The 19,450-nt window shown below is 34.2% G+C and overlaps 1 long non-coding RNA gene across 1 annotated transcript; it reads right to left on the reverse strand.

Moving 5' to 3' along the window:
* Positions 1 to 14,318: 14,318 nt before the first annotated feature.
* On the reverse strand, positions 14,319 to 18,667 carry LOC114311169 (uncharacterized). Its single transcript, XR_014333528.1, has 3 exons — positions 17,955 to 18,667; positions 17,519 to 17,667; positions 14,319 to 14,829 (listed from the first exon to the last, which is right to left on the reverse strand). It is a non-coding gene; the product is annotated as an uncharacterized LOC114311169 (long non-coding RNA).
* Positions 18,668 to 19,450: the final 783 nt, after the last annotated feature.

Consider the following 19,450-nt stretch of genomic DNA (forward strand, 5'->3'; position numbering starts at 1 on the left):
GGAATTAATTTGGTTAAATAAAATTTTATTTTATTTCCAAATTAATAGAAAATCGAAGTTACAATTCTTGTTTCTTTTATTTTACAGAATTTAATTCTGTGATTTTGCTTTTAATTTTTTGTATAATATATAATTCTAATTATAACTTTTTTTTATAATTTAGAATTCATGGCTATTGAAACTGCTCAAACTAATACTTAAACAAGTACTAGTGTGGTGGCTGCAATTACTCCAACCCTTCCTCCTATTATGACTGTGCCAGTCAATCACGGCGAGAAGCTAGAGAAGTTCTCAGGAACTGATTTTAAAATATTGTAACAAAAAATGATGTTCTATCTTACAACTCTCAACCTGGTTCGTTTTCTCCGTGAGGATGCTCTTATTTTGAAAGAGAATGAAACTAACTGGCAAGTGATTGTTGCAGTTGATGCCTGGAAACATGCTAATTTTCTTTGCCGGAACTACATCTTAAACGGACTTGACAACACATTATACAGCGTCTACAGTCCTATCAAGACAACAAAGGAACTTTGGGAGCCTTTGGAGAAAAAATACAAAACAGAAGATGCTGACTCAAAGAAATTTGTGGTTGGCAAATTCCTGGACTTTGTGATGGTTGATTCTAAGACTGTGATCAACCAAGTTCAAGATCTCCAACTCATTCTGCATGACATTCATGCAAAAGACATATCTCTCAGTGAATCCTTCTAAGTTGTAGCCTTAATTAAGAAATTACCATAAGCTTGGAAGGAATTCTAGAACTACCTTAAACACAAACGCAAAGAAATGTCTTTAAAAGAATTGATTGTGCGTTTGAGGATTGAAGAGGACAATCGCAATTCTGAAAAACGGGCTGGTAAGCATCCAATAGAGTCTAAGGCAAATGTGGTGAAACATGCTCCAAAAAGAAACAGAAATTTTCTGGAGAAAGTTCATCACAAGGCTCTAAAGGAGGAAAACTAAAAGTACAAGTTTAATGGCAAACGTTACATTTGTGACAAAGAGGAACATTGGGCCAAAGATTATTGTAGCAAAGGCAAAAGCAAAAGAAAAACAACTAAGAAACTAAGGGTGAGCAGCGGATATATCGATCTGCTAAAACCGACCGAACCGAACCGATCCACCACATTTTGGACGGATGCGTGATGACGAGCGGATGGTTGCGGATTGATTTTCTCCAATCCACCAATCTAGCAGACGGATGGCGGATTTGAAATTCCTTTGGCCGCAACCGAACCACCAAACCGCGAACACCCTAGTAATTTATAAGACTTTGTGTTTTCAGTTTGTTTAAATATTCTATTTGTGTTTTCAATTAAAAAAGAGTTTAAATATTTTGTTGAAAAAAAGTTTTCAACTTGAATATCTCTTTTGAATTAAAAAAAATAAACGTATTATTTATCTATATTTTTTAGTTTTTAAATCTATCTCTAAAAATAATAAATAGAAAATATGATATATGCTGGTTGGTTTTTGTTTTCAAAAACAGATATAGATGTAACAATACAGAGACATACAATCTCTACTACTGCTCTGTTCATGGTTTTTGTGGTTTGAATTACTTTTATATTTTAAGAACCACAGATTGTAATACTTTATGTGGATGAGACATGCTGTGATTGTAGTATGTGGATGAGGCATGCAGTGATTGTGATATTCTAAAGTTTCAAACTTTCTTACTCTGGATGAGGCATGCAGTGATTATAATATTTTTTTAAGTCATTAACTATAATACCATTTTTTTTTGTTGAGGAAGTGCACAAGTTGAATTGTGTTGAAAATTTATAAAATTTTAAACTGCCAAACCAATTTGCATCCATCCGCCAATCCGCTCAATCCACATCCGCCGGATTGGCGGACGGATACAGATTGATTTTCTCCAATCCGTCAATCTGGTAGACGAATGGCGGATTGGAGGTTCCGTGGCCGCAACCGACCCGCGTCCACCCCTATAAGAAACCTACTCAAGCCAATATGATGAAGTAGACAAAATTTCCAATGGTGTTGATGACATAAACTTTTTGCAGTAGTTTCCGAGGCAAATCTTGTCAAAAATCCTAAAGAATGGTGGGTGGACACTGGTGCTACTGTAACAACCCTCACCACTGTCTACCGATAAATTACCGATTACTGCTAAACTGAGACTGATTATGAAAAGTAATTGAACTGATTGAAATACTGAACTGACTGACTGAAATCTGAAACTGATTGATTGACTGTATCTGTTTAAATGCATTATCTGTTCATGTTTTATGTTTAAATTGCCAAATTGAAGCCTTATCGGCGGCCGAACCGGAGATCGATTTGTGTTTTATGATCGTTAGAATTTATGTGATTTTATGGCATATTTATCTAAAATCTGATTTAGTATGATTAAACTAGATTAAGTTTAGCTAATTAAAAAGTTAGGCTTATCTACAACTTTGCCATTGTGAGTGGGCCACTTCATGAACTATATTTGAGCCTTATTATACACTTAGGCAAACATTTCATCAGCTCATTTCCCTTGCCTTAGCCGACCAAGAGAGAGAGAGGGAGAGGAATTGAATTTCTTCTTGTGTTTTGCTTGGAGACTTGAAGAAATTGTAGGAGATTTGCCTAATTGAACTTCTACACTGGTAATTGAAGACCTAGATAAGGAATTCAACCTCTTAATTGTGTCTTTAAGTTGATTCTTGCATGATTAATGGGTCTTTAGTGATCTAAGGCTTGAATTGGTTCAATAGTGTTGAATTAGAGCTCAATTGTTGCATGCATGCCTATATTATTGAATTTTGAGTTGATTCCATGGAAAATTGTCACATGCATGCTCATATTTATGTTAAGTCCATGAATTCATCTTGTCTTTAAAGATATTAGCTCAATAGAGCATGTATTTAAGGCTTGTAAGTTGTTTAACTTCATGCATGTTGCATGTTCATCTTGTTCATGAAAATTGGTTTGAAACTGGGTTTAATTCCCTCACCTTTGGGCCTTGATTTTACAAATTGAGCTTTGAATCATGTTAAACTATGAGTTTTGAAGTGTTTTCCAGGAAATGGGCCCGAAGGAATTGAATTTAATGCTTTGAAAGTTGAATTTGAGCTTGAGGTTCAAATCTGGGAATTCCAGATTTTGAACTCACGCTTGAGCGGGATAATTGGCGCTCGAGCATGAAATTCGTGCTCCCAGTATTTTGCACTGTTTTGATGTCCGCTCAAGCGAGGTAATTGACGCTCGAGCGGGACCTTGTGTCTTACGCTCGAGCGGATGTCGAGCGCCCAATCAAGCGTGATTTTCACCTATCCAGGACTTTTGACTGTTTTGCAGTACGCTCGAGCGTCTAAGTCTGCGCTCGGGCGGAAACCTTTGTCTGCATTTCCGCTCGAGCGGAGTAATCGACGCTCGAGCTGGAACCCTGTTTTCTGAAAATTCTGAAAATGCTTTTAAAGTGCATCTTTGCATCCTCATTTCATCCTAGGCATTCTTATGCCTAGTTTAAGGCATCTTAATGAGGATATAGATGTAGAACCACATCGAGTCAAGATGGGGATTAAGTTATTATCTTTCCTAACTGTATAACTTAGTGTGTGTTCAATCTGTAAACTGTGTAGGGTTGGCGACTGGGGATGCGCTCTAGCCTAACTGTAGCCCAGAACTCTGTGAGTAACAACTGTGTAAAGATATGTTCAAAAATGATTATCTTCTGAACAATTGAACTGTACTGTTTCTGAATTGATACTGTTAGTAGAATGAATGTATGTCCTCTATTCTGAACTGTATTGTGGCATCCTTAGCAACTACTGTTACTGACTGTTACTGTTACAGAGATCTCTGTCGATTCCCTTGTTAGAACCATTACTGTTTACTGATTGATGGCCATCATTGACTGTTCGGTCTTTCAAGACCTACTGTTTACTGTACTGTTATGCTAATGGATGTACCACATATGACTGTACTGACTGAACAACTGAAATACTGATTTAATGAACTGTTTTCATTACTGTAAGGACATTTATTCTAAACCTCTTTATGCATTATGTTATTCACTGGGCTTTAGCTCACTGCTCATATATATATGTAGGTGTACAGGCACCAGACCGCGGCTAGAAGTGTCGGGGTAAGCTCCAGTTTTGTCAAGCCAACCACTGTGCCTCACTGCGAGGTTTTGAGTCTATCAAGCTATGGCTTAGAGGTGCTTTAATTTCCCCCGTCTGCCTTTGTAACTGTTTTATTAACTGTGTAGACTGTATAGACTGTTACTGTACTGTTTAATAAGGATTAGGTCCCTGATCTGAATGATTATAAATGTTATATATACTGTTCTGCACTGTGTGCATATATATATATGTATGCATGAAAAGTCATTTTGGCATATAGACTGTCACAGCTCATTGGACATTGTTTATTTACTGTATTGGCTTCCGCCAGGCCCCTGTACTCTGTTCTACTGTATTACTGTTAAGCAGGCTTTCGGTAATCTCGGATTACTGGCCGGTTACGGTGCTAAACCCATAGGGGCGGGTTTGGGTCATGACAGCTACTCGCCATATCTATGCCGACAAAAAGATGTTCACATCTTATTCTATAGTGGACAACGGTGAACAACTTTTTATGGGTAACTCCCCAACTTCTAAAATTGAAGGACAAAGAAAGATTATTTTGAAGAGGACATCTGGAAAGGAACTCACTCTCAACAATGTGCTACATGTACCGGACATTTGCAAGAATCTTGTTTCCGAATCTTTGTTGAGTAAAAATGGGTTTAGGCTAGTTTTTGAAAGTGACAAGTTTGAACTTACCAAAAACGAGATGTATGTAGGAAAATGTTACATGTCTGATGGCCTTTTTCAAAATGAATGTAATGACTGTTGTACCCTCTGTTATTAATAATATAACATCTTCTTCTTACTTGCTTGAGTCTTTAAATTTATGGCATGGTAGACTTGGACATGTTAATTATGGATCTTTGCGTATATTAATTAATATGGAATGTTTACCTAAATTTGACATTCATTTAAATCATAAATGTGAAATTTGCGTTGAGGCAAAATTATCCAAAACTCATTTTCATTCAATTGAAAGAAGTACAAAACCACTTGAATTAATTCATAGTGACATTTGTGATTTTAAATCAATTCAAACTAGAGGTGGGAAAAAGTATTTTATCACTTTTATAGATGACTATACTAAATATAGTTATGTTTATTTAATTCGAATAAATGATGAAGCTTTGGAAATTTTCATTCAATATAAGAATGAAGTTGAAAATCAACTCAGTAAAAAAATTAAGAAACTTAGAAGTGATAGAGGTGGTGAATATGAATCACCTTTTGATGAATTTTGTAAAGAACATGGAATAATTCATCAAACCATCGCTTCTTACTCACGTCAGCAAAATAGAATTGCTAAAAGGAAAAATAGGACTTTAAAAGAAATGATGAATGCCATGTTAATCAATTCTGAATTACCTCAGAACTTGTGGGGAAAAACAATACTTTCTGCTAATTATATACTTAATAAAGTACCCCAAAAGAAAGTAAATCAAACACCTTATGAATTGTGGTATGGGAGAGTACCATCCTAAAAATACTTAAAAGTGTGGGGGTGTTTGGCTAAAGTGGCTATTCTCAGTCCTAAAAATGCTAAGATAGGTCCTAAAATAGTTGATTGCATTTTCATTGGTTATGCCATGAATAGTAGTGCATATCGATTTTTAATTCATAAATCAGAACATTCTGAAATGCATGTAAATACTATTATTGAATCTCAGAAGGCATCTTTCTTTGAACATGTGTTTCCGAATAAGATTGAACAAGAGACTAGTAATAAGAAAATATCTTTTGATGCTATTACTAGTCAAGATCAAGAACATGATCAAGAACAAGAGTAGAAGATAAATTAAAATGAGGAAGAAGAACCTAGGCCAATCTGTCACGACCCCAAACTGGCCCTAGTAGTTTGGTGCCGTGATGGCCAGTAATCCGGGATTACCGAAGGCCAACCTTCAAAATCCACACACAATCAGAGTATAAATATATATGGGGCTCACAAGTGCGGAAGCAATAATTGAAATATACAAGTGGTCCATAAGAGCAGTGCGTAAGTTACATGGAATGACATACAACTTTACATAATTTTACAACTTAAATACAAATACAATGAAGTACAAAATACATATTACATCCTGATCAAAAGGCTTCTCCAGCCGACATATGTAAATTACAAGTATTATAAGCCGAGAAGCATAATTTTCAAGACTGCCGACGTGAACACAAGTTAGGCTGACATGACAAAAACCCAAAACAAGCTCGCAAATCACACGTAGGCGTCACCGCCTTCCTGCTCATCACCTACATATATATAGAGAGGGTGAGTTTGGATACACAGTGAATGGTATAAGTAATAAAGGGGTTTGCATGATTGGTATTCAAGTTCTTTATCAAACAATACATAACATAATTAGTGCAAGTCAAGGGATGAACCAAGTCCATCTTCCAAATCTGTTAAGTTTCAAAGGATGCTTACTAACATCATTATAATACAAGTGATGACATCTCGGCAAACAAGTCCACGCGGTAAACTGTCAGTGGCAACAAAGCAAGACAAGACAAGGGAGATATCTCAATTCGATGGTGCCGTTGCATTATAGTCCCCTGACACTAAGGACTTGTGCTACTAATGCTTAGAGTCCCCTAGCACCTACAGACTTCCAAACTTTGTGCTACAAATGCTTATAGTCCCTTAGCACGTACGGACTTCCAAACTTTGTGCTACAAATGCTTATAGTCCCTTAGCACGTACGGACTTCCAAACTTTGTGCTACAAATGCTTATAGTCCCTTAGCACGTACGGACTTCCAAGGATGTCATCAAAACAAGATGGTACGTATATTTTCCAACTAGGAATAACCATTCATGCTTACAAATACTTTTCAAAACGAAGCAAAACAAGACTTCTATCACAGCATTACAACATAGCTTTATTAAAAATACCACTCACATAGTTCTTCAAACGTCGGGGTCAAGGCAAGTCCAAATCCTACAAACACATGGCAAAGTCTGTTGAATGCACTTTCAAACAAGTTTTACATGCATGTAGATGATCTCGGCATTCCTCAAGACTTAGTCAAATCAAAACAAATACAATTCTTTATCTCAGAAAAACATGCTGGGCAACTACCAGGTCTAGGCCGAGGTTCCACACCCCCTTGCCGAGGTGTGGCCTCGGTGGCCACACTCAAAGGAATGAAGTCGGGAAAAATCTGGGTTTCCCTCTCTTGAAGAACATGATGATCATGAAGAACATGAACATAAGGAAGATGAATGCAAAGATCATAATTTGCTATTACAAAATCTGAGATTTCATGCTATGAGTTCAAAAACATGGACCTGGGTACCCATATTCAAGGATCTTGTGAAAACAAACACAAAAATATGAATTTTAATGCAAACTTTCGGATCAAACAAGACTTTCTCTTCAAGAACACATGAACACCATTTTCTCTTTCTAAAACAAACTTTAAATCGATGCATGACATGCAGGACAGGTTCGATCGTGCAATGCAGCTAGATGATCAATAAGAACGACAAGAGTACATCAAGAATCTAACCTCAATACGCGAATCTAATGGTTTGATCTCAAGGAATCAAGCTCAAAAACCCACTCTTTCACTCTAAAACTTCTTCTTCTTCTTCTAGAGCTTCTCTCTCTTCACAAACAAAGGAATACAGCAAAATGATACATTTCTAAATCTGCTGGCTGACTTAACCCTCTGCAGGGGCACGTGGCAGCGGCTGGTTGGTGCTACACAAAAAGGTGGCTGAGTGACAAGACAAAACTATGACAAAGTGTGTTCAACAAGTAAGATGGCATGGGCACTTCGGTAGGCAATGATCTCGGCTAAAAGCAAGGCATCGACAAGTAAGGGAACAATGACCTCGGCTAGGAAGGACAACACTTGACTAAGCTGTGCCACACCTTGGCCTAGATGTGCCACACCTCGGTCTAGGTCGTACCACTCCGGGACAAGATCACTTAGGTGCAAAGGTAACATCTCGACCTAGATGATACACACCTCGGCCTTGGTGATGAACACCTCGGCCTAGGTAATGACATCTCGGCCAATATGTCAGGGCGAAGGTGGAGGTCAAACAAAGTGGTTCCAAGGTAATTCTAGACTGAAGACAACCTCGGCTAAACTCTCACCAAGTAAGGTACAAAACATGCTGTAACAAACGAACAAGGACAAGACTTGAAACGCAAGCTTACAAGACAGAATCACATGAATGCATATAAGTATGGTTAGGTTCGCGTGAGGGTTATTACATTAGTAAACGTGCTAGAACCTCAAAATCTTTTGGTCCAGATTTTCTAACATTTTTGTTAGAAAATAAGCCCTTAACTTTTAAAGAGGCTATGTCCAGTCCCAAGGCTCATTTATGGAAAGAAGCTGTAAACAGCAAAGTTAAATCCATCTTGCAAAATCACACTTGGGAATTGGTGGATTTGCCACCAGGTTGTAAACCTCTTGGGTACAATTGGATTTTCAAAATAAAAATGAAAGCGGATGGATCAATTGACAAATACAAGGCAAGACTTGTGGTCAAAGGTTTTAGACAAAAAGAAGGTCTTGATTACTTTGACACATACTCACCTATTACTAGAATAACATCCATTAAAATATTAATTGTTATTGCATCGTTGTACAATCTAGAAATTCATCAAATGGATGTGAAAATCGCTTTCTTAAATGGTGAGTTAAATGAAGAAATTTACATGAAACAACCAGAAGGATTTTCTGTTCCAGGAAAAGAAAAGAAAGTGTGTAAATTAGTTAAATCATTATATAGTTTAAAACAAGCTCCAAAGTAACGGCATGAGAAATTTGACAAAGCAATGATGTCAAATAGATTGAAAATTAATAAGTGTGACAAATATATTTATATTAAAAACACAAACAAAGGTTATGTCATTGTATGTCTTTATGTGAATGATATACTCATCATAGGTAGTAATAATAACATGATTAAAACTACCAAGAAAATGTTGAATAAACATTTTGACATAAAGGACATGAGGATTGCTGATGAAATTCTTGGTATGAAAATTACCAAAATATCAGAAGGTTATACTTTGTTACAATCTCATTACATTGAGAAAATACTTGACAAATTCAGCAAAGATGATGATCATCTTGTTAGAACACATGTGGATGTTAATTTGTTTCTTTCTAAGAATGTACAAGAAAGTATTTCTCAATTAGAGTATGCCCAAATTATTGGAAGCTTAATGTACTTGATGAACTGCACTCGCCCAGATATAGCTTATGCAGTAAGTAAATTAGTAGATATACGAGTAATCCAGGAGTAAAACATTGGAAAACAATTATAACGGTTTTACAATACCTTAGGTTTACTCCTAACATTGGGCTGAATTATACTAGATATCCAGCAGTACTTGAAGGGTACTGTGATGCGAACTGGATATCGGAAACTAGAGACTCAAAATCCACCAGTGAGTATGTCTTTAGTCTTGGTGGTGCGGCTGTATCTTGGAAATCTTCCAAACAGACTTACATTGCTAGGTCTACTATGGAATCAGAATTCATAGCTTTAGATAAAGTTTGAGAAAAGGCAGAATGGCTTTGCCATTTCCTTGAAGATATTCCAATGTGGCAAAAATCGGTGCCTGCTATATGCATACATTGTGATAGTCAATCAACAATAGGTAGAGCACAGAGTCATATGTATAACGGTAAGTCACGACACATTCGTCGTCGACATAACACCGTAAGACAACTACTCTCTACTAGAATTATTTCCATTGAATATGTAAAGTTTAAAGATAACATGGCAAATCCACTAACCAAAGGGTTAGCAAGAGAGTTAGTTGAGAATTCATCGAGGGAAATGGGACTTAAGCCTATTAAATAAGAGTTACCACAATGGAAACCCAATTTAGTTGATTGGAGATCCCAAGATCTAAGTTCAAAGGGACAACCGAGTTGTGTATGACTCATAAGGATCACTGGGGAGTCAAACGCCTACCCATTTCTATGAAGAAATAGTGATGTCTGCAGCGTTTTAGATTAAGTAATACTTTTAATGATTCTTATATCTAGGTATACCTAGTGGAGTATGGTAGGATACTCTTCATAAGAATCACCTATATTAGTATGAATTGGGCCGGTTCTATGAGATTTGTGAAATGATACAATTCTCTAGAACACTTATGAAAGACCAGGTTGTTCAGGGGCCAAAATGAACACAATAGTGAGAACTAAACTGTGTCTGGTAATATACTGTGTGAGTTCTATTGTCTTGGTTTACACAAACGGCTGAACAGTTCAAGATATCATGTTCACTAGTTAGCTAGTAAATCCGATAGTGTCTCACAAGGAAAGGTTCAAAACCAAAAGCTACCTATCATTTGCATAATATTTTCAATTTCTATACTCTCTGTAATTAGATCATGTTGTTACATTTTCTCTCCGTCAAATTCCATTCATGTGGGGGATTAATGGAAATCTTGGTTTTTATAGGCTTACTTTGGGCCAACTGGCCCAAAATTGAGCGGGGTTCATACGTCTTTTGAGGTGAGTCCAAAGAGATGACGTGTTCCTTTCTGCATGGCAAGTCACACGGTGAAGACGGGTCGTCAAAATCATTTATGAGTGAATGAGAACTTGACGTCGTTTTCAAGTTCGTGGAATGGACATTTAAAGAATTAAATGTGAGTTTTCTTAAAATCGGTTATCCCATATTGAAACGTTAAGAGAGCTTTTGTGAGTATATAAGCTCTTAGTGTACTAACTTGGGTTGGGCCCCAAAGGGCACCCCAAGTTTGTAGAAGGAAAGAGTTATGGACAAAGTGAACCTTAGCCCAAACCACCACACGCACGTCGCTGCCGTTCCTGCCGCTGTCCGTCTGACCAACCGGCCGTGCCGGGCGCGGTTGTGGGTCGGGTCGGTTTTAATATTAATTTTTTGGACAAAATTTATTTGAATTTTTAATGAAATCAAATTCAAAATTTGTGCCAAAAATTGAATTAATTTTCTGTCCATTTTTATCTCCTTCAGTCTGAAATTTCCAACAGGTTAACTGCTGGAATCTACTCATAGTTATTGCAGTTACACAGATAGAAACTACACAATTTGGACAGATTTGTTGAATTTTGGACTGCATCTGTTCATTCAAAATCTGCACCTGTTCGGGCATATTATTTTGCCTATAAATACCAGCATTATTCCAACAATTTGGACATCCGAAAATAATCTAAAAGTTTCATTTTGCTGTCCAGTTTTGCTCCTTTGCATAAATACTCTTCATATTAGTTTTTAGGAAAAAATTAAAGAGAGTATAGAACGCAAGGTTTTTGTTCGCCGTACAAATTGTTTGAAGTGCTACTACAATTTGTGAAGATCATTGTATTCTGGAAGATAGACGCCATTTTTTCATAAGCACCGTAGCGGGACAAATCTATCTTAAGGACAGACTATTACACACTCGACTTGATCTTTCAATATTTATTCGGTTTGGTAAAATAAATTTGGAACGTAATTTATTTATTTGTTTGATTTGTTTCAATTTATTTATTTTACACAGAAGATTTTTCCAACACTATACAGACAAGTCTATTGTGAAGAACTTCTCATCAAACAAAAGTAGAAAGTGAAATAAAAGAGCATCAGTGTTTTGGAGGTGTGGGGTTCCAAGATTTAGGGAGTAGTAGGCTAAAAGAGAATTAATATTCTTCTTTCAACTTCATAAAATTTTCCCAAGTGCTATGTTAATTTACATGTCTTGTGTATGTATGAAATGCTGGTATGCTTGGAAATGGGATGTAAGTTTAGGTGTTAGTATGAATAAGTGATGCTACCTTATATTTTCTGCTGATTTCATGATTATCACTCTTGGAAAAATATCAAACTTACTTCTATTTTAAAACTGAATGTAGGGGATGATCTTTGAGGTGTTTAGAGCATGTGAAATTTTTGGTAGCCCCTAATTAGACGTTTTTATAGTCTAAACAATTTTCTTAAACAATCTAACCCTGTGTTTCTAGAAAGCAGACCATTTTCGTGTATTTAAAAAAAAACAATTCTAGAAAAATCATCTTAGGTTGGTTCTTATGTCAAAACTTATCATTTTTAGTCCTCTTTCCAAAAAAATTTATTTGAACAAAAGTTATTGGGTAGATTGAGAGAAATGCTCATTTTCCTAAAACTGTGTCAAATCTGGACAGAATATGGCATGTGGCCTATAAATAAAAATTCTGGTTAGGTTATTGGGAATGAAAGTAAACTTATTATTCTATGTTTCAGTTAATTTTCAGAACCTAAAACGGTCCAAAAGTATTTTTACCGACCCAAGCCTTTGGCTCCTACTAATCTAAAATCTGCTAAAAATGTGTTACTTTTTGTGTTAAATGTTCCTGAGTGCTCAAAAGCATACCAAACGTTGTTTACTTTCCTTACCATACTTGTATATATTAATTTGTTATATTTCATCCCATATACTTGCCTCACATTCATGTATATTATCACAGTTAGATGTTGGTTTTGATGTTGAAATACTAGGTGAGCAAAATGGCATCTTGATATTTGAGGTTTTTTTTTTTTTTTTTTTAATTATTGTCATGCAGAATTTTGGTGTTGTTCTAAAGATAATAGATGTCTTGAAGCTAAACAAATAAAGTAGAAGTCTTCTAGGAGTCCACATTTTGGTACATGTGTTTTGGAATGGAAAACTTTCCCTTAATCACTAATTTCTTATTTTTTGTTTTGAACAACCAAGAACACTAAATTTGGAAACCCGGATTTTTTTTCTTATTAGGTTTCTTTTATAAGACAAAACATCAAATAATGTTAGGAATAACATCTGCTTGACAAATTAGAAAGCATATTTTTTTTATAGCATAACTATTTATTCTAACATTGCCAGAAAAGAACAAATAAGAATCTAAAATGTTTGATTAGTTCTCTCTTCTGTTGATTCTCTTTAGGTATTCAGATCTTCTATTCTCAGATATCATTAAATTTGGCCATGATGCAGCTGTGTTATGGCCTGAAATGTAGGATTGTTGCAGGGAGCTATTTGTGACTGCTGCATCTGATGCTGCTGTCTGCATTGCTAGAACTGTAAATCCTGCTGGAGTTGTGCAGTTGGTTGCTGCTGTTGTAGCTGGTGCAACTGGTTGCTAATATATTTTTTTGTGTATGGAGGACATATTTTGTATGGAATTATTATTTTAGGTTGGAATATATTTAATTTGTATGAAATTTGACATTAAAGTGATTTCTTCAGAGCATCTCCAACAGTGAACCAAAATTTTCACCAAATTTGAATAAAAAAAAGCCAATTTTCTCAATCTCATACGGCTTGCTCCAACCGTGCATCAAAAAGGAAGTCGTCGACCGATTGGTTGACCGGCCGATCGACCGGTGAGGCAATTATTATTTTTTTTTTACCTGTTTAAACCTTTTTGACCGATTTGAACCTACCTATTTGAAAGGGAACCGGTCGACCGGTTGGCCCATCTCAATGGTAACGCACAGTGAAATGGTGAAATCTGAAGCCTATTCTCACTTTAATGAATTTTTTGTTCCATTCTCATTTTAATACCAATTTGGTGAAACCATTAGAGCTCCAAAAAGTGACTTTTTTACCAAATTTCAAATCTGATGCAAAATTTAGTTCACCATTGGAGATGGTTTTATGGATGGTTGGAACTGAAATGGTTGAAAATTGTGAAATGATTGATAATATATGTATTGGTTTATTTATATACATGGTACATGTTGCACGGAATATATACAGGTTGTGGACAAAATAATTATAAAAAAATAAAATCATGTTTTTTGCAACTAAATAATTGGTAACCAAAAAGGAAGTAAATATTTTTAGCGACTAAATAGTTAGCAGCTAAAAAATAAAAATAAAAATAAAAATAAAATGAAAAAAACTTTTTAGCTACTAAGTATTTAGTAGCTATAAAAAAATCAGATTTTAAGTGACTAGACTTTAGTAGTTAAAAAAAAATAAAATGAAAAAAAAAGTTTAGCGACTAAAACTTTAAGTAGCGAAAATGACAATTGTTGTAGTGGTAATAAAAATGGAAGAATAGGTGCCCTCCATTCACCTTTGGAGTGCAAGGCTCTATACATTTTTCTTAGAATAGACATCTAAAATTTTAAATTTCACAATTTATATAAAAGAAATCACACTAACTAAAAGAAATTAAAAAAATTCAATAAATTTTATCCATAATGAAAGAACTAAATAAAAATAAAAAATAAAAAATAAAAAATAAATTAATAAATTCAATTTGACGGATATTTGGTACAAATAAATATTTCTTTTTATAAATAAAATTTTTGTTGGTTAAAAATGAATACTTTCAAAACACATGCCACAAAATTGTAATAATATGTCAATAGCAAAACACAAACATTTTAAATAAGCAAACTCACGTGAAAAGTCTCTAAAATATCAAAAACCCTTTAAAACATGTTTAATCACATCAAAAACCAATTAAAAAAACACATTGATAATGATTGTCTGAGCTGCTGCTACTTTGGTGCCTGTGTCTACTGCTATTCTGTTCGTTTGGTGTTTTTGTGTACCTGTGCTGTCTTGCTTTGGTGACTGAGTCGCCTACTACTACTTTGGTGCCCCTGTAACTCCTGTTCTGGTGCACTTTTGCTAACAAGTCAGCAGTATGAGAATCTGCTAATCTGGTGCATTTTGATAATCTGGTGCCTCTGTACCTGTGTGATGGTTACATAGTTGCTTATGTTTGGTGCATGTTGATAGCTTTCCAGGGATTCAAAATTCTATGGAACAGATCTAGAAAATAAAAAATAAAAAGAACATGAAAACACAAGGACAAACTAAAAAAGAAATTGAAGTTAGCTTTCAAATTTTCAAAATTAGGAAGCAGTACTTTTTTTGTTTTTCCCTATACACATTGGACAACATGTTAGCATCAAAAAAAGGTGTCTTCCAATAAAACAAAAACATGAAATATGTTCGGTAATGATGAGTTCTAAAACTAGTGTAAGGTGCACTTATTGCAAAAACAAAATCTTCTAGCCAGAAGATTTTTTTTACCAAATACATGTACCAAAGAAAAAATTAAGCAATGATAGGACTACCAACCAGTAGCCCAATCCAAAAAATAAAAAGATAAATAAATAATAAAACTTTGAATGGTTATGGTGTCACCCCAAAAATTGGTAAACTTCAAACAAGTAATGGTGATCGAAACACACAGAACCAATCCTTTGATGATTGGGTATTATGTAACATTATGCCAAACTAATTTTAAAAAAAAATTCCATATCACACTATATATAGTTGTAGTGTCCAGATGTAGTTCACATAATCAATTAATGACAAATTAGTGAACATCGATGGACACCCTCAAGAGAAATGAAACAGAGTGCTGAGCACCTAATTTCAATCTCTTTCATTTCTTTCCAGACATTCAACGGTCCCCACAATCATGCCTGTGGTGACACCTGCCATTTGTCTGGTCAAATTCTAACAGTGACAGACCACAGTAGGGGAAAAAATGGTAAATGGCATGCATCCAGCCACTCAAAAATCATGTACGAACAAATCTAAAGGAAAAAAGTTCAGTAAACCACATTAACATACTATATTTATGTGCACCACATTTGCTTGCTAAAATATGATGACGCTGTGAACTTTGAAACATGAAATGAATTTTTAATTGAAAATAGGCATAAAACGCATGAATTGTTGGTGACAGTTATAGAACTTACCCAATGTTAATATTACAAAGGGGGAAATGCAAGCTCTAATTTCATGAAGCATTATCTGAATATCTCCTAGTTAGTAACTAACATATAAAAGCACATAGAGATGTAGGGCCCATATGTAGCTCGACTAATTATTGTTGCATATTATCGGGCAAGGATGGACTCCGTGACGAGATTTCTGAATGATTGATGAGAAACCCATCCATCAATTTTCCATCTCTCCTTTTCCTTTTCCAAACTTGTAACAGTTCAAACCACAAGGTTTAAGGTAGGAACATGACTAAGTCTGGCATTTGAGCCTTTGGCCCTTGATGAGTAAGAAATTTCCAGACATTGAAAATTACACAGAATAGTTTTAGAAAATTAAAAAAGAAAAAGAAAAAGGAAGGATAAATTAAGAACCAAATTGAAGTTAGATTTCCAATTTTCAATTTTTAAAATTAAAAAGGAAGAATGATTTTTGGACGACATGCTAGCATTCAAAAATGTGTAATTCAATAAAACAAAAACATGAAAGATGTTCAGTTATGATGAGTTCTACAACTACGTTCAAATGTACTCAACAATTTTGTTCAACAAATACATGTACCAAAACAAAAATTAAGCAATAATTGGACTAGCAACCAGCAGCCCAATCCCCCGAAAAAAAAAAGAAAGAAAAAAAAAAAGAGTAAGAAAAAAAGATAAATAAATAATAAAACTTTGTATGGTTATGGTGTCACCCCAAAACATTGGTAAAACTCAAACCAAAATTATTTTAAATGCACATGGACAAGTAATGGTGATTGAAATGCATAGAATCAATCCTTTGATGATTGGGTTTTATGTGACATTATGCCAAACTACTAAAAGTTTTGTTTCTTCCTATGAAGATATATATAGTTGTAGTGTCCAGATGTAGCCCACATAATCAATTAACGGTAATTAGTGAACAACGATGGACACCCTCAAGAGATCTCTTTCATTTCTTTTCCAGACATTCAACGGTCCCCACAATCATGCCTGTGGTAGACACCTGCCATAGTCTGGTCAAATTCCAACGGGTCAGAAACCACAAAAGGAAAAAAGAAATGAAAAATGCCATACATCTGGCTACACATAAATCATGTATGAACAAATCAAATGGCAAAAAGTTCAGTAAACCACATTAACAAATTATGTTTGTGTGCATGAACACCAACCCCATTTGCTTGCCACACTGCCATAACGTGAATTTTTAATTGGAAAATAGGCATTAAACACACGAATTGCTAGAGTTGGTTTTATAACTAACCCAACATTAATATTACAAAGAGGAAATATGCAAGCTCTAATTCCATGTAGGGCCCAGATGTAGCTCGAATAATTATCAATTGCAAATTATCGGGCAACGATGGACTCCATGAAAAGATTTCTAAATGATTGATGAGAAACCCATCCATCAACTTTCCATCTCTCATTTTCCTTTTCCAAACTTGTAACAGTTACAACCACAAGGACTAAGGTAGGAACTTGACTAAGTCTGGCATTTGAGCCCTTCAGCTCTTGATGAGTAAGTACTTTCCAGACATTGAAAACTTTGTGGAATAGTTTTAAAAAATAAAAATTAAAAACAAAACAAAAGGATAAATGAAGAAAGAAATTGAAGTTATTTCTGGGTTTCCCTATTATTTTTCTTTCCCTTATTAAATAACTCTACCAATCCATGATCCAAACACAACCCAAGAAAACAATAAATCGATGAAAGATCTAGGGATTTCAATTGAGTTTACATCTGATGATGCTAGGGAAAGATCTTTATGCACTTTTGGAATACAAGCAGAGACCAAAAAAGATGAGTTCTTTTTAATGCTTTTAGCACCATAAAAGACGTTTCCTTCAGAATAAGCATTGAGAGATTGAAGGGGTTTGGAATACATAACTGCCAATTACAACAACACAGTTGCAAACATCAAATCCTTACCTTTAAAATTCTATCAAACTCAACCCTGATATTAAATGAAACACTTTCCATAAGCACTATTGCATTTTAGAAAAAAACCATTCATAAAAATGCTGCATTTTTTAGACGAAATCGTGATTTTCAAAAACTAATAATTTAATTTTATCTCAGTCTCAAACTTCAATTATAATTATTAAAAAAAAAAAAAAACTTTTTTATGTTTTATGAAAACAGAAAAACAGAAACTGAGAATGATAGGCTCTAACCTTTTCAATAAGTCTGGCACTTCCAACTAGCAGACAGCAAAGGGAACGATGGGGGTGATGGTATAGAACTTGGAAGAAAGGAGGGCGGAGGAGAGAGGCTGCAGTCGTTTATATAAGGTTGATAAGGAATGCTAGGGTTTCATGGGGGTAAGGGAGTAATTTACTAGTTTATATTTAAGATTACACTCATATTTTATATTTATATATATATTTTTATTTAAAATAAAAAAATAAATAAGTAGAGTTGAGGCAAACAGTAAATTATTCAATATTAACTTGAAATGAGTTATTAATGTATTGAAAACAGAACTGAGTTCAACTAATTTTATTTTATAATATATATATAAGTTTATTGAATCAAATATTATATTATTTAAATTTAATTTAAAACTTTAATAATTTTAAAAATATTTTTAAATTTGACTTTTTATCTCAACTATGTTTTTAATAAAACAAACACGAATAGTTTGATACATACCCAAGATGAACGTATGTTTAAATTATGATCAATATAGATAAAAATAAAAATTTTAAATTTTAAAGAATGTAATAAAAAAAAATAAAAAGAGTAATTGATTTTGTAGTGTAAATACAGATATTCAAAAAAAAATTCAAACCTTGAAGTGCAAATAGAGATATTTAACAAAATGGAGGATAAAATTAAAACCAAATTATTATGGCAGATTAACAACTTTGTTAACTGTAACTAAATCACAATACATGTAATTTTAACCTATTAGTTGATTTAAGAATAATCTTAAATAAATATTAAGTATTTACATAATACTAATTTGCATAATATTTTTTTTATATATATATAACACTAACTGATTTTATTAACACTAATTTGTTTCAAATTTTACATCTCAAATCTTTTTTAAAATGATTTTTACTTTGATATTTATATGCTCCCCTTAGGTCTTAGATTCAAATTTCATTAGGAGCAATCCCATGCTCGCGCGTTCTGTGCAAGATTTACCCAATCCACATAGAGGGTGCGCTTTGCATGAATCTTGAGATTAGTTGATATGTGTGTAAACTAATCCGAACATCTGATCATAAAAAAATAAATAATAAAAAAAAAAAAACTATGATGAGATAGAATGGTCTTGAAAGTAAATTATAAATTTCAAATCGTAAATCAAACCAATAAACATTTAGTGGGTAAAATCGATGTAAATTAAACAATTTTAACAAATTAAATAATATTTTTACATAGCCCCTGAACTTAACATATACCCAAATTAAACTTAACATGTACACACACAAAAAAAAATGGTGAGGCGGATTCTCGTTTCCTCCCTGTCAACTTTGCCCTAGCAAAAAATAATTTGAATTTTATACAGTCTCTTGGAGAGACAGTGGTAAAATCCATTCCACAACTTTATGCGAGGAAAATAAATAGTATTAAAATCATTAATCTCTCCAAAAAAATTAACAAATTTAACACAATTATATTACACTATTTTAAAATTTTATTTTTCGTAACACTTTGT

Source organism: Camellia sinensis, chromosome 6 (genome assembly GCF_055761805.1).
Source record: "Camellia sinensis isolate YWXY chromosome 6, ASM5576180v1, whole genome shotgun sequence".
Classification (NCBI taxonomy): Eukaryota; Viridiplantae; Streptophyta; class Magnoliopsida; order Ericales; family Theaceae; genus Camellia; species Camellia sinensis.